This window comes from Pinus tabuliformis, chromosome 3_1 (assembly GCF_031772625.1).
Source record: "Pinus tabuliformis cultivar Carrire ecotype Pingquan chromosome 3_1, CPIR1, whole genome shotgun sequence".
In the NCBI taxonomy this organism is placed as follows: Eukaryota; Viridiplantae; Streptophyta; class Pinopsida; order Pinales; family Pinaceae; genus Pinus; species Pinus tabuliformis.
Window position 1 is genome coordinate 922522150 of NC_142301.1, and position 16665 is coordinate 922538814.

Genomic DNA, 16665 nt, shown 5'->3' on the forward strand with positions numbered 1-16665 from the left:
GATGCCAGGTCAAGCGAAGTTGAAAGGAGGCAAATTTTGATCTAGGGTCGAAATCTGAAGTTGTGGAACGATTTTGACCGACGTTGACTTGAAGGAAGAGAATTTCATAAAGAAGAAGCTTTGGCTTGGTCTTGGAGGGGTTTTTGTTCAAGGGTCTAGGTATAGGAATTCATCAATTGGAGATTCTATAAGAAGAAGAATTCTTGTGGGTTTTCCTCTCAGAGCTAGAGAGGTTTTGGCCCTGGATGATCGCCTATATCTTGTGTCCTTTGTCTTATTGTTCTTTATGGTTCAGTAGTTTTTTGATGAAGAAAACACTAATAAAAATCAAGTGAAAGAAGAAGCTAATTAAGTGACATAAAAACACAACACAATCAGTTATCAAAGCAAGAGAAATCATCTTATGTTGTTACCCCTAGATTTCTCAACATGAAGCTTATAAATACAAGTGACCTCAAGCTTATTTGGAGATCACCAAGCATCATCTTCTTCCCTTCTTCATTGATTGGTTCACACATGTTTAAGGTTGGGTCGAGGAAAGAGGTTCACACAGGTTCAAAATTACAAGGTCGAAATCTCGCAAGTGTTTTAGGGTTTTGGTTTCTGACCGCAAGCTCGTCAAAGAAAATTTTCGGCTATAACCATAGGCTAAAATGCTCAAGGGTGTGGTTGGAAGGTCTCAATCGCATGCACAACTCTTCCTCCATGCGGTTGGGCTCTAGGGATAAAATTTGACATCTGACTGCAGTTGATCGCAGACAAGAAAAGTTGACTCTGATATATATTGATGTTAGGAACATACTTCTGAATGTTGTTGGGTTAATTTTGCTAGGTGATTTTGTATTGGGCTCATTGTATTCTCTGTTGAACATTTTATGCAAATCTAATAGAAGAAGAATTTTCAAAGGGGTTTCCCCCTTGTGGGGTTTTTTCCCCGATCTTTGACCAAACCTAGTGTCTCTTGTTGATGTGTTGATTGTCTCCTTTATCATTGCATTTACTATTCTATCTTCAATTACTATTGATTATTGGAAATATTAATTGTTATTGAAAAGACTGTTAATTGAAGAAATGAATTGGGCTAAAAGTAGTTGAAACAGCATAGAACAGTGTGAAAATTAACACGATATCAAAGCTGATGTGAAGGACAAGCCCAAAAGGAGATAAGATTTGAAGAAGTCATCTTTGGAAAGTTGAAGGAGCCTATCTATTCTAGTAAATATGTCTTCCTCTTTCTTCAAGGAACATGAGAAGTTGGGTGACTCATCAAACTTTTCCACATGGAAGGTCAAGTTGGAGATCATAGTTGATAACAATGATGTTTTGGAATTCATTCAAGGAAAAGCACCTGAGCCTCTAGAGAATGCTTCTATTGCTGCCAAGAACAAGCACAAGAAAGGTGAGTTAAAAGCAAAACAAATTATTGTCGACGGTTTACAAGATCATTTACTCTCTTATGTTGGGAATTTGAATAAGCTCATGGATATGTATAATAAGTTGGTCGACTTGTATGAAGTCAACAATTTGAATGGAATCATCACCTTAAAAGATCAACTGAAAGACATGAAGATGAATAAAGGAGAGACTATGCAATCCTATATCATGAGGATCTTTCGTCTTAAAGATCAATTTCAGAGAATTGGAGAAACAATACTCGGCAGGGAATTGGTAATTGTGACTCTTAGAGGTCTCCCTCCTATTTGGGAAACATTCATTACTGCATAATCAATAACAATAGCTTTTCTTCATTTGATGAACTTGTCAAAAAGCTCACTCAAGGAGAATCCAGGATGATTTCAAGAGGGAGAATTCAAAAGCATGGAGAAGAAGAGCTCGTTGCATTTTCTACTCAAGATAAGAATAAAAGGGGAAAAGGAAGAACATCTTATTCGAAAAGGTCCTCTCCTGACTCAAGGGACTCTTATAGAAGATTAAGGGATGTTGAATGTTTCAATTGTCACAAGCATGGTCACTATGCCCAAGATTGTATGAAGAAAAGAGATTCTCCAAGATCTGATCGAAGCTACAACAACAACAAGTATGATGATAGAAGAAGCAATGGTCGAAGAAGAAGTGATGATAAAACAAGGTGATTTGATAGTAGCTGAGAGAGAGATGATCGAAGAAGAAGAGACACTCTGGATGATCATGAAGAAAGTCCTCGTCCTCAAAATAAGTCAAGAAACTCCAGGCATGAAGGTAATGAAGCTACTAGCCAATCTAAATATATTCTTATTTCAGCCCTCTCTGGTTCTTCTCCTCTAGATTCGTACAATAGATGGTTGGTTGATAGTGGAGCTTCTATACACCTCACCAGATATAAGGAAGTTGTCTCAAATTTGGTTGAGGGGGAGACATGTTTGAAGATTATCCTTAGGGACAACTCTACATATTCAGTGATGGGCTTTGGCACTATCATATTTGATTTGGGCTATGGAAATTTATTATTCTTCATGAATGTATGTTCTGGAATTAAAGAAGAACCTGATATATATTTCTTCCTTGGAAGATAAAGGAATGAGAATAGCCTTCAGTAATGGAAAGGTCCTCTCCTAGCCGAAGGGATCCCGTATGAAAAATATCTTTACTTTGGGAACAAGAGTGGGAGGACTATATAGAGTCATTGGAAGACCTCTTCTAGCAAAGATCCATGATATCTATCATCAAAGTGAGATATGGCACCGAATTAAAGGGAAGTCCAAGGGACCATTCCCCTCTAACAAGATCAAGCCTGATGATAATTTCGAACGGGATAATGGAGCATTGAGAGAACAGGTTTGGAAGCATACTATATCCGAAGAATTGATTATGAAGGAAGATGTTTTGGATATTAGCTTTTAAAGGTTCAAGGAGGAAGTATGTATTGAACAATCTCAAAGGTTTGATGTACAGGACAGGAAGTCTCTCATTAGCAATTTGAAGCAAGTACCCAGAGCCTATGTCTGTATTGACAGTTACTTGGTGAAGTTTAAATCACAAGAAGCAAACTGGTACAAGTTATAACTTTGATTTTGATTTTATATATTGACGATCTATTCCTGCCAACTAGTGAGCCTCTGATGATCAAGTGTAAGAAGGATTGTGGTCTGAGATATACTTACAGAGATATGAGTCTATATCGATTCACCTAATTTCGTCATATTTCAACTGATGAGTAGATTGCAACATGGATTGATGTGACCCTTCCGAGTAAGGCTCTGAACTGACCAACGAAACTGAGTCGACTCTTCCCCCCTGTCTGATCTCTCAAGGTGAGGAATTGAGATGTAGGGCTCCTGGGGTTGAGTGATCTATGGACAATAGGGTATCACCCCAATCTGTTAACCATAGGATCAGAGATATTGCTCCTCTATCTTGTTCTATGCAAATTATACCCCAATTGGAATCTGTCTTTCCCACCATCTAATCAATGGGTGTTGGTTGCTAGAGTTAGGCATGATCCTTACTATTTATGGTAAGTGGCATCCTGCTCAAGCTAGAGACGCAAGTGTTCTACCACTTGACTCTTTAGGGTCATGTTGGGAAGGTTGGCAGAGTTTCCTGGGTTGTAGCATTTGGCTCCCCACTGGTAGAATTTCCCGGATTGTAGCATTGGGCTCCCCACTGGCAAAGTTTCCTGGGTTGTAGCATTGGGCTCCCCGCTGGTAGAGTTTCTTGGGTTGTAGGATTGGGCTCCCTGCTGGCAGAGTTTCTTGGGTTATAGCATTGGGATCCCCACAGGAAAAGTTTCTCGGGTCGTAGCATTGGCTCCCCACTAGCAGAGGTTTCCCGAGTTGTAGCATTAGGCTCCCCGCAAGCAAAGTTTCTCGAGTCATAGCATTGGCTCCCCGTTGGAAAAGGTTTCTCGAGTCATAGCATTTGCTCCCTGCTAGCAGTGATTCCAGGAGGTAGCATTGGATCCCCGATGGATAGAGAGTGGTTGTTGAAGCTCCGCTGTGATTCTTCTTCTTTAGATGCAAGAATGTTTCAGCAGATAGAGTCAAGCAAAGATGAGACATGATATGATGACAGGGTAATTGCTATGATTACATGATGCAGTTGGAATTTATCCCTAGTTGAGAGGGAGTGTTAATTTTGGTAGCTCAGTGACAGATTCCAACCATGTGACTAGATTCCTATTTTCAAGAGGACAAATTTTGACTATTGAAGCGCTCAATTTGGACAAGGGAAAGTGTACTTTTGAAGAAAAGCCCACAAGTGCACATATGAACAGATCGGCCCTATTAGGAAAATGGTCACCCTCGGAAGCCTATAAATACAAGTGACCTCAAGCTTATTTGGAGATCAAAAAGCATCATCTTCTTCTCTTCTTCATTGATTAGTTCGCACAGGTTAGAGACTAGGTCGAGGAAAGAGGTTCCCACAGGTTTGAAATTATAAGGTCCGAAGCTCACACGAGTTTTAGGGTTTTCGTTTCTAATTGCAAGGTCGTCGAAGGAAATTCTCGACTATAATCGTAGGCTACCAGGCTCAAGGTTACGGTTGGAAGGTCTCAACCGCATGCACAGCTCTTCCTCCATGCAGTTGGGCTCTAGGGCTAAAAATTGACATATGACCGCAGTTGACCGCAGACAGGAAAGGTTGTCTCTGATATATATTGACGTTGGGAACATACTTTTGAATGTTGTTGGGTTAATTTTGCTTGATGATTTTCTATTGGGCTCATTGTACTCTCTGCTGAAAATTTTACGACAATTTAATAGAAGAAGAATTTTGAAAGGGTCTTCCCCATTGTGGGGTTTTTTCCTTGATCTTTGACCAAACATGTTGTCAATTGTTGATGTGTTGATTGTCTCCTTTATCATTGCATTTATTGTTCTATCTTCAATTACTATTGATGATTGGAAATATTAATTGTTATTGAAAATATTGCTAATTAAAGAATTGAATTGGGCTAAAAGTAGTTGAAACATCATAGAATAGTGTAAAAATTAACAAAGGAAACCCAGCTACCCCAAGGAAAAATTATATTTCCCCAAAGAGAATTTAGAATGTTCAACGAAGAATTCAAAGCAGATAAAGAAATATCATTATTGTGACAAAATTATTTGGCGAAAATATGGAATAATTATCAACTCAAATTTAATGTTTCTGCCAAAGGTTTCATATCGACCTCATGTCAACCTACCTCTAATGGTCGTGTCTATTGACACATGGAAACAACTATAGATACTTGTTTCCCCTCCTCCGTTGGATATATTAATTTTCAATCTTCTATGGCAGTTCATACATACTTCATAGGCTCGCTTCTCTAGCTCGTTTGTATATATTTGTGATCGTTGTTGATTTGATGGATACTTATCTCTACCGCTCAATGGATACTTATGTGGCTCGATTGTTACTTCCGTGATTCGTATTACATGCACAATGGTTTGTTTGGTATCTCTAAAGTTTCTCTAACTGTGGCTCGTTCTATCTATGGCTTGGACTTCATCATTGTTATGTGGCTCGCTCTAGCTGTATCGCATACTCTATGGCACATTCTTTCTATGTCTTATATTTGATCTCGCATTATTATTATAGTAGCTCAGTTCTGTGGCATGAAATTCCATGTGCTATTTGTTGTGACTCGCATTATATATATATGGCATGTATCTCATCTTTTGGCTCACACTTTTGGCTCGCATATGATATTTTTGTATGGATTGTTCTTGATATCACTTGGCATCACTTGACTTTGTATTGGCACTTTATACTTTGTGGCATCGCACATGATACTTTGTGTGAAATAAACTGTTAATCTAGGATGTCATTGATGTCAATATGGCACTAGCCAAGATGGAAAATATTGTTGAGATTCCTGGTTCCAAATGATGATGTCATAACTCTTGTTTCATAAGAATGTCATCAATTAATATGTCAAGTCACTAATGAAGAAGTCTTAAGAAGTGCCAAGTGCCAAGTATTTAGAAGCCCTTGATGACATATGGAGGACTACATTTGATGATGTCATATTCTTGATGAATGACCACAATTGATGATGGCACTTGATGAGGTCTTGATAACATGGTTGGAGATCATTTGATGGTTGGAAGATTATTTTGGAGTTATCCTAATGATGTTGCACTATGACTGCACTAGTATATCATGACATTGTTCATGCGTCATGCTACATGGATGTTGCACTCCTACATAATGACTCTATGATCCTATGATGACATTGATAACAATGAAGAAGCCAAAGAATGAAGAAGCCACGCTGTCCCAAACATTCCTCATGTTGTCCCAAACTTTTTATGCATAAAATTTAAGGACAGTCACAAAGAAAAATTATTTTGGACACCTTGGAGGCATCCTTTGAAAATGGATCCTAGACCATCTTAAAGAGGATTTTTTCCTCTTTCTAACGAGCCTTTATTTGCCCCGAAACTCCCAATAGTTTGTGAGATATTGAATTTTTAAGTTAAGGAAATTATTCCTAACAGTGAGCTGACCTACACTCAGTCATACAAGTCGGCCTCACTTCAAATAGACGTGTCCCTTCAGTTATAAACGAAATCTCTATAAATAGACGTCTAAACACTTCATTTTGATCAACAATTCAGGAAATAATTCAGAGATACGAAGTACAAGAGAAGACAGAAGGTCGAGGAGAACAAGGAGACTATTGTTTAGGACGAAAAAAAAAGATAATTCTATTTGGGCATAAAATCTTGGTCAAAGCTGCAGTAGTTGTCGTGGTCGAAGCTGTCATAGTTGCCGTGGTTGAAGTTGTCGTAGTTGTTGTGGTCAAAAATGTTGTGTTCGAAGTTGTCGTAGTTGTCGTGGTCAAAGTTGTCGTAGTTGCCGTGGTCGAAGTTGTCGTAGTTGTCGTGGTTGAAGTTGTCGTAGTTGCCATGGTTGAAGTTGTCGTGGTCGAAGTTTTCATAGTTGTCGTGGTCGAAGTGTTGATTTATTGGGATTGGACAAATAGAGCTTGTTGAAGTCTTCTCTTGAGAACAGAATAGGGCAGAGTTGGAGAACTTTGTGAAGTAGCATATTGAAGATTTGTGGAGATCATTGAAGACCATGATGCATTGAAGCCATTATGAGGTGACCTTGAAGAAGTTTTGTTTGGGTAACATGAAGAGCAATGGTGACACCTTCATGTGAAGAACAAGGTTGTCATTGATGATGTGACGTGGAGACTAAGTGAAGGCGTAGCTGAAGATTGATAGGACTTGTTGAAGAAAACATTGGGAGTCGTTAAGTATAACCAAGCATACCTTGATAAAGTGAAGCTATAGGGTTGGAGCCCTTGGGTTTGGTGCCTCAAAATTGACAAGGTTGGTGCCTTGGAAATTCCAATTTGGTGCTTGGCAAATATAGGATTGGTGTCCTTGGAGTTGGTGCTCCTAAACTCAAGGTTGGTGCCTTGGATAAGATAGGGTTGGAGCCCTAGAGGATCAGAGTCCTTAAGAAAATAGGTCGAAGCCTGAACCAGATATAGGGTTGGAACCCTTGAGGTTGTTGCCTCAAAATTGACAAGGTTGGAGCCTTGGAAGTCCAAGTTGGTGCTTGGCAAATACCTGTTGGAGCCTGGAAGATTGAAGATCAGTGTCTTCACCTAGGGTTGGAGCCCTACATATATTGCACTTGATTTATTGAAGAAATTAATAAAAGAATTTATTCTTATTGTTCATTTTGTGTTCTAAATACAAGTGATCTAACTGGTAAAAGTAATAATTGAAAAGAAATATTGATTCACCCACTCTCAGTATTTCCAACAGCTTGAAGGTTGATTATTAGAACACAAATGGCGAAGCCAAGGAAGAAAATCTCCAATCCCCCTAAAGATGTGTCCCCCTCAACCACCGAAATTGAAGTCAATCAATTTATGAAGGCTCCATTGTTCAATGGAAACTTTGATATATGGGAGGCAAGAATGAAGAATTTCTTAAAGACTCAAGGCATTGAAGTCTGGAAATTGGTGATTATTGATAGCATGATGGATGGAGAATCCAAGGAACATAATACAAGAGCAATGAAAGCAATCTTGAATGGGCTACCTGATTCTATGAAGGCCAATTTTGAAAAATGTTCGTCAGCAAAAGGAATATGGGATAAAATTCATGATCTTCACTCAAAAGGAGCATTGACAATGATCTCTAGTCAAGAAAATGATGGAAAACAAGAAGGAAATCCAGAGCCCATCAAGGAAGGTGAAGATAAGAGTGATAACATCAAGGCTAAAGAAGACCTAGAAGATGAAGAGAATGAAAAATATTTTGAAGAAGATCTCCTCACTAAACTTATGGCTACCATGGAAGAGATTAACAATTTGAAAAAGGAAAATGAGGAACTTAAGAAGAAAGTGCAAGTTGGTGACCAGGACAAGACAAGGAAGGAAGTTGACCTTGTCAAGCTTCAAGTACAAGAAAGAGATGAGGAGCTCGCCAAGATTAAGGAAGAATTTCATTAAAACAAGAGAAAGCATCATGAAGAAGTCATATCCATGACAAATCAATTGGATAAGGCAAAGAAACGGGAAGATACCTTGTCAAGCCACCTTAAACAAAGTCACAAAATCTTGAACAAACTTGAAGCAGCGATTGGTCAATACAAGGAAGACGTCTCCTCCCTTAGATCTCAACTAGAAGAAGCAAGGAAACAAGCACAAGGAGCTAAGAAGGTTATGGAAGATTTGACATTCATAGAGAGAAACACCATGATATGCCAACTAGAAGAAAAGGATGATGACATCACCAAGTTAAAATCAGAAATCACTTCTCTTAAGGCCCAATCATGTGAAGCAACCAAGATGATGGAAGAAATGAAGAAGAAACTAGTTATGAAAGATGAAGATTGTGAAAAGTTGAAAGGAGAAATTGTCTTTCTTAAAAAGGAAGTTGACTTGCTGAATAAGAACTTGAAAAGCTCTCAAACCCTAGATGACATCTTAAATCATCAAAGTCTCCCCTTGATAAATCAGGTCTTGGCTATGCAGGTGAATCCTCAAGCAAGAATGATTCAAACCCTAATGCTTCAAACAGCAAGGATGTGAGGAAGCCTGGAAGAAATGTTGATGCTCCCAGTTCCAACAAAGGGAAGGAGAAGAGTCAAGACAACTATGGAAGAAACCTTCCTCCAAGAAGAAATGCAGATGGTGTCAAGGATGCAAGAAGAAATGGTTATCATCAAAGGATCCCAAGGCAAAAATACTTTAGAAGTACATCAAGGAAACCTTCTTCTCCCAGGTACCAAAGTATATTTCTTGGTTATTTCTATTCTTGTACAAACTTTGGGCACATGGAAAAAGATTGCAGGGCATATCACAAAGATAATTATAATGTTCCTCGTCAATATCCAAGAAGAAATTTTGCAAGAAGTCATGAATTCTTATTCATGAACAACATAGAGTGCTTCAAGTGTCATAACATTGGACATATGGCACGTAATTGTAACTTGACTTGGGCACCTACTCAAGATAGAACTATGCCAAAAAAGAAATTTACACAAGTATGGAGAAGGAAGCAAATACAATCCGAAAATCTCTTGAACTCTCTAGCCAACAACACATGTTGTTGACCTGATCTTCGACAATCTAAGCATTTGATGGGGAAACTCTGCCAAAAGGAAGACCATGCATACAGTTAGGGGGAGCTTATGATGATTAGGCATTCTTACAAAAGCCATCCGTGAATGAGTCTTATGAAATCCTTGATGAGCTATATGGACAATCATTCTTTGATAGATCATCTCTTAGGAACACTCCTTGAAGAATATAATCCTTATTCATCTGATGGATTATTATTGAAGATCTCTTCCACTTGATCATTAGCAGGTAATCTTTCATGAGGGGGAGTTGGTTCATCACATGAAGGAATTTAAGCACATATATCATGAACCACATTGCCAGAAAGAAGAGCACCATGACAGGGGGAGTAACATACCTATGAAGAACTATTACTCATAAAGAAAAGAAGCAACTTGACAAGGGGGGTACTTGGGCACCCTGTTTGCCAGTGATGTCAAAGGGGGAGAGAATGTTGAAAGGGCAAGAATATTGCCATCAATGACAAAGGGGGAGATTGTTAATCTAGGTTGTCATTGATGTCAATATGGCACTACCCGAGATGGAAAATATTGTTGAGATGTGTAGTTCCAAATGATGATGTCATAACTCTTGTTTCATAAGAATGTCATCAATTAATATGTCAAGTCACTAATGAAGAAGTCTTAAGAATTGCCAAGTTCCAAGTATTTAGAAGCCCTTGATGGCATATGGAAGACTACATTTGATGATGTCATATTCTTGATGAATGACCAAAATTGATGGTGGCACTTAATGAGGTCTTGATAACATGGTTGGAGATCATTTTATGGTTGGAAGATTATTTTAGAGTTATCCTAATGATGTTGCACTATGACTGCACTAGTATATCATGACATTGTTCATGCGTCATGCTACATGGATGTTGCACTCCTACATAATGACTCTATGATCCTATGATGACATTGATAACAATGGAGAAGCCAAAGAATGAAGAAGCCACGCTGTCCCAAACATTCCTCATGTTGTCCCAAACTTTTTATGCATAAAATTTAAAGACAATCACAAAGAAAAATTATTTTGGACACCTTGGAGGCATCCTTTGAAAATGGATCCTAGACCATCTTAAAGAGGATTTTTTCCTCTTTCTAACGAGCCTTTATTTGCCCCAAAACTCCCAATAGTTTGTGAGATATTGAATTTTTAAGTTAAGGAAATTATTCCTAACAGTGAGCCGACCTACACTCAGTCATACAAGTCGGCCTCACTTCAAATAGATGTGTCCCTTCAGTTATAAACGAAATCTCTATAAATAGACGTCTAAACACTTCATTTTGATCAGCAATTCAGGCAAGAATTCAAAGATACGAAGTACAAGAGAAGACAGAAGGCCGAGGAGAACAAGGAGACTATTGTTTAGGACGAAAAAAAGGATAATTCTGTTTGGGCATAAAATCTTGGTCGAAGCTGCCGTATTTTCCGTGGTCGAAGCTGCCGTAGTTGCCGTGGTCAAAGCTGTCGTAGTTGCCATGGTCGAAACTGCCATAGTTTCCATGGTCGAAGCTGTCGTAGTTGTCGTGGTCGAAGCTGTCGTAGTTGTCGTGGTCGAAGCTGTCGTAGTTGCCATGGTTGAAGCTATCGTAGTTGTTGCGGTTGAAGCTGTCATAGTTGACGTGGCTAACGTTGTCGTGGTCGAAGTGTTGACTTATTGGGATTGGACAAATACAGCTTGTCGAAGTCTTCTCTTGAGAAGAGAATAGGGCAGAGTTGGAGAACTTTGCGAAGCAACATATTGAAGATTTGTGGAGATCATTGAAGACCATGATGCATTGAAGCCACTATGAGGTGACCTTGAAGAAGTTTTGTTTGGGTAACATGAAGAGCAGTGGTGACACCTTCATGTGAAGAACAAGGTTGTCATTCATGATGTGACGTGGAGACTAAATGAAGGCGTAGATGAAGATTGATAGGGCTTGTTGAAGAAAACATTGGGAGGCGTGAAGTATAACCAAACATACCTTGACACAAAGTGAAGCTATAGGGTTGAAGCCCTTGGGGTTGGTGCCTCAAAATTGACAAGGTTGGTGCCTTGGAAAGTCCAATTTAGTGCTTGGAAAATATAGGATTGGTGTCCTTGGAGTTGGTGCTCCTAAGCTCAAGGTTGGTGCCTTGGATAAGATAGGGTTGGAGCCCTAGAGGATTGGAGTCCTCAAGAAACCAGGTCGGAGCCTGAACCAAATATAGGGCTGGAGCCCTTGAGGTTGGTGCCTCAAAATTGACAAGGTTGGAGCCTTGGAAGTCCAAGTCGATGCTTGGAAAATACAGGTTGGAGCCTAGGAGATTGAAGATCATTGTCTTCACCTAGGGTTGGAGCCCTACATATATTGTACTTGATTTATTGAAGAAATTAATAAAAGTAACAATTGAAAAGAAATATTGATTCACCCCCCTCTCAGTATTTCCAACATAAACACTACAGTGGCATTTCCCATACTCTGTAGTTCTGTTTATAACTCTTATATTCTTGTGGTTCATATGGCTCACTTTCGTTCATTTATATAGCTCATGGATCGTTCTCTATTGCACTGACTAGTTCAATGTGACTATGATCTATATGATCATAAGTCATGACAATGATTTGCATTATATGTTATCTCTGTGACATCAAATTTGGTATACATATGATACCCCTATAGTGACTAATTCAACAAGGACATGATCTCTCTGTGGTGATAGATATCTTTCCTACTTGACGGAAATGTATAAATGACAAGACATACTAGAGATAATATAATGATGCTTGACAATTAGGGCGGTGGCCCTTGTGCCTATGTCTTATGATGTCCATATTACCTATGATAGTTATCAGATTGTATTATGAAGATGACAGTTGGAATGCGACTATGATGACTATGATATGATGATAGTTGCTTTGTAATCATAGTGATATGATGTGATCAGTTGCCATGAGATACTGATAACAGTTATACCATGGAAACCCGAAGCGACTGAGATATGACAGCCATTGTAAACGTCATCATATCTCCCTATCTCGCATAATGAGTCTATGATAGCAGTGACTGGAAGTTAAGTACCAGTGTTCTCAGTGTTGTGTTGAAGGCCTTAGTTTCCTTCATGTATATGTTGTTGATATATATAATGTTGGCCTTGGTGTCATAATGTATTGTACTATGTATCTCTTTGTTGAACATTTGATGACAATCTAATAGAAGAAGAATTTGGAAAGGGTTTTCCCCCTTGTGGGGTTTTACCTAGTCTCTAACCAAAATCATGGTGTCTCCATTGTGTATACTTTTCTTTTATTGATCCATATTGTTTTACTGCATTATTGATGTTAATGTTCTTTCTATATTGTTTTTAATAATGTTATGGTGTAAATGCAATATGAAAACGTTTGATAATGTGAAAAATGCAACAATCTTTAGCATAGAACTCTAGCCCTAAGAAAAATTAACAACATCTAGCGAAAGAAGGTTGCAAATACTTACATTGAGGGTTGCAAACATTACCACAGATAACCTGCAACAAATATCACAATTTGGCCACAGACATTACCACAGGAAAGGTTGCATGCCATAGGAGATAGGCCACATCAGGCCGTAGAGATTACCATAATTAGGTTGCATGACTTGCCATATTTAGGTCGCATATAACACAGAGAGGTCGCAAACGCCTGACTTGCCATATTTAGGTCACATATAACATATAGAGAGGTCGCAGATGCTACAAATATTAGGCCACAAATTCCACGGGATTAGGCCATAGATGCATAAGGATTAGACCATAGATGCATAGGTGAATAGGCCACATATGCATAGGTGACTAGGTCGCAGATGTCACAGAAATTAGGCCATGTATGAATGCCTCATTAGGTCACAGATAGATGCCCCTCTAAGCCGCAAGAGATTCCCTAATTAAACCACGGATGGATATCTCATATGTCTTAATTTCATGTGAAAAATGGATAGGCGTTTATTTATAATTGTTTCCACATATTAATAGTCATGTCTCTTAGGCAGGTTGAGTTGACTATTTTAAGGGTTGACTTGAGCATAATAAAAATAATAATTTCCTTTAAGCAAAATTCAAATTCTCTTACCCAAGTAAATTTGTCACATCAAATAATAAGGAGAGGAGTGACATCAACATCAATAATAATATTTCTTTCTTCGATTTGAATTCTCCTTGGGGCTAGATGGGCTTCCCTTTGGGGTAGATGGGTTCCTATGGGGTAATTCATCTCATAGTTGCACCAATGTTCAATAGAAACTATGGATGGAAAAAATGTGCACTTTAGAATTACAACGAGAGGAAGTAATTAAATGGAAGGAATTTGTACATAGATTGCAACACAATACTACTAGGCTCAAGAATGAAGAGGAAGAGATTATATTGTAAAAATAACTTCATAGGAAGATACACGACATAGGTAGAATATAAGGTTGATCTTTGGGAAGGTGAACAAAATTGGAGTATGATTCCATATGGAAAATTAAAGCACCATTCAAAACAAGAGTATTTTTTTTTGTTTGCATCATCAAACAGGATTTCGACTTGGGACGATTGTAAAAAAAATGTCTTAGCAAGGCCAAGAAAATGTATCCTTCATTAAAAAATATTAAGAAACAATTAATCGTTTATTAATGCATTGTCCCGTTAATAAAGAAGATTGGGAGGATGTTATGAAATTGCTAGATAAGAAAGGGCGTTGGGTAAAGGACTCTATGGTTGTATGCATGGAAAGCTAGCTAAGCTCTTCTTGGTATTGTTGCATGGGCCCTTTACGGGCCCTCAAGTTGACCAAGACTGAAATGACATTCCAAAATAAAGAGATTATTCCTATTCAACGATTTTATCAAATTGACCATGCAAATGGAGGGATGTGGAAACTCAATAAAGAGAAGGCTCCAAGAATTCTAAAAAATTAATACGTAGATGAATCTTATGCTCAGGGATTTTCAATGATGCATGTCACGAGACCCCTAGAACCTATGGAGTTGGAATTGTCTTACACCTAAAGGAAAATCAAGTATCTCTTTCAAAGTTTCTGTGGGGTAGAATTAAAAAAATAAGATCGAGATGTTTGCACTTTAATTTTTTTATTTTTTTTCTAAGTCAGGCTATGCTATTATATTACAAAAAGTCAAAAATTACAGCAGTTTTACAACAGGGCCGTGGCCCTGCGTCTCTAGAGAGATTGGCATTTTCTCATATTTGGACATATCCAGAGTGGAACAGGTACAAAAATTGGATTGTATGACGAACATTACTAACATTGCGACCCTTGACTTTGCATATTTCCGACACAGAGAACATATGGACCAGCATAAAGACGAACAGACACAGAGAACAGAAAAGACGAACAGACACAGAGAGAAGCTTTCCTTGCCAGGCAGCGAAGAGCGAACTGTTGGCGGAGTTATTCATCGTCTGTGGTGTATGGCTCATCCTCCACTTTGCATTTGAATTTCTGAGATTCTTCCGAGTCGGAGAGCAGAGTCCTCTGAGCCGGTTCACTGGGGCCTGCGCAGGCAGCCTGAGTAGCTGGGGGGATGCTTTCTCTTGTAGGGCGCTGCATATCAACCACTGGCACCTGCATATCTACTATGGGTGCCGTCCTTTGAACCTGAGGAGGGTTACCATGCGTGTCTTCCAACTGTCCTCTGAAATTGCTACAATGTTCAACAGAAACAGAAACGATGAGAGTAGTATTCGCCATAGTGCAAGGAATTCTGTATCTGACTGTAGGATGCTCTGTATGGCCGCAGTCCATTATTTCTCCCCGCCCATGCACATTGCCACGGCCTGCTGGTCTGCCTTGGCTCCGGTTCTGGTCGGAGGTTGCTTCCACTGAGGAGGAGGGCGAGATGGCGGGCCGGTGAGTTGAGGCACGACCCCGTGAACTTCCTCGGCGGCTACTCATTCTGAGCCGTTCACGCTGCATTGTCCAATTTACGACCAAGCAGGAATTCCTCTGAGAAATCCGCCACAGAACCAGAGAATGTTCCTTCTCTGCCAGCGTTTGCCCCGACACTTCGAGGGAATACCGGAAAGCGGCAGGGGTATCGAGCTTATGAAGCGCCATCACTCCAAGTTGCAGGTAAACAATGAAAGCAGACAAGACTTGCATCAAACCTCGCTTGAGTTCACCTTCCGGCGTCTTAATGAAACCAACGGCCAGGTACTGCTTGGCTCGTCCGGGCTGACACCTGCCCATGTGACGAGCCACTGGTCTTCTACGCGTGAAGAGCACCCACATCTGGGAGTTTGCACTTTAATTATTAATGACAATAGATTTTGTAAAATTTATATTTCAACTTCAAGACCCAGTTGACTATAAACTAGTTGTTGATAGGGAAACAATGAAAACAACATGGAAAACTTACTTCTGATCTCAATAATAGAAAGAATTAGAGTTAAAAGTAACTTTCTCATAAATTTCTTTTCAATAAAGTAAATGAATTATCAAAACAAGTTGTAACTATTTAATCATGGATTTTTGTGTAGACTGATAACAAAGGACTACATTATGCATCTACATTCTAGAAGTATATTTATGACTAACCTCCATATTTCAAAAAGCTCAGTTCAAAATCATGAACAAGGAGATAAATATCTTATTTAAAATTAGATGTTTTATGTTCAAACCCATATACTACTTTTTAATTTTTTTTATCAAAGATGCCTAAATGGCAAGGGGTAGTAGACCAGTGTATTAAATAGGACATAATATTTCTCAGCAAATGAAAGGCAAAGTTTCCCCAAAGTATTGAAAAAGTATGTCTTGACATATATTTCGATTTTTAGTCTAAATAATAAATTTACGGTTTTTATAAAAAAATATCATTATTAGTTTTTAATTCAAATATATGTTATTATATATTATATCATCATATAGCTTATAATAGTTGCTATTCCTTATTTAATATTATACAAGTATGTAAGATCAAGGAGTGAGTTCAATCCATCATCACCATTGTTGTTGAATATTTGTTTAGTTTTGTGTTAATTTGAATCTAGGTTTGGCACATTGGACTATATTAATGGCTTTACTAAGGATGACATCCACATTGTGAGGAAGCATCTCTTGACTTCCCTTATAAGGTGTTAAATATTATAGAATTTATTAATAAAATAATTTATTAATAGCTTCTTATTAGAAGATTGGACTT